Source organism: Orycteropus afer, unplaced genomic scaffold (genome assembly GCF_000298275.1).
Source record: "Orycteropus afer afer isolate SDZICR_OR568_19922 unplaced genomic scaffold, OryAfe1.0 scaffold00461, whole genome shotgun sequence".
Classification (NCBI taxonomy): Eukaryota; Metazoa; Chordata; class Mammalia; order Tubulidentata; family Orycteropodidae; genus Orycteropus; species Orycteropus afer.
In genome coordinates, this window is record NW_006922048.1 from 1,115,339 (window position 1) to 1,115,952 (window position 614).

At 38.4% G+C, this 614-nt stretch overlaps 1 protein-coding gene across 1 annotated transcript in view; it reads right to left on the reverse strand.

Moving 5' to 3' along the window:
* The window catches only part of ACSBG2 (acyl-CoA synthetase bubblegum family member 2), a 119,354-nt gene that overhangs the window by 47,356 nt on the left and 71,384 nt on the right, over positions 1–614 (reverse strand). The window lies entirely within an intron of this gene.

The following is a 614-nucleotide window of genomic DNA, read 5'->3' on the forward strand; positions in this document are numbered from 1 at the left end:
CTTGTCATTTCTTCCATTTGCTTTAGCTACTCTCCACTGAAGGGCAAGTTTCAGAGTCTCTTCTGACATCCATTTTGGTCTTTTCTTCCTTTCTTGTCTACTTAATGACCTCTTGCTTTCTTCAGGGATGATGTTCTTGATGTCATCCCACAATTCCTTTGGTTTTTGGTCACTGGTGTTCAATGTATCACATCTATTCTTTAAATAGTCTCTAAATTCAGGAGGGATATAGTCCACGTTATATTTTGGCTCTCATGGACTTCTTTTAATTGTCTTCAACTTCAAGTTGAACTTGCATATGAGCAGTTGATGGTCTGTTCCACAATCAGCTCCCAACCTTGTTTTAGCTGAAGATATTGAACTCCTCCATTGCCTCTTGCCACAGATGTAGTCAATCTGATTTGGTCAATTTCAGACTGCAGAAGTTGATAAAATTCTTCAATTTCCTCATCTTTGGCTTTGGTGGTTGGTGCATAAACTTGAATAATAGTCGTATTAACGTGTCTTCCTTATAGGCGTATGGATATTATCCTATCACTGACAGCATTGTACTTCAGGACAGATCTTGAAATATCCTTTGTTATGATGAATGCCACGTCATTCCTCTATGACAG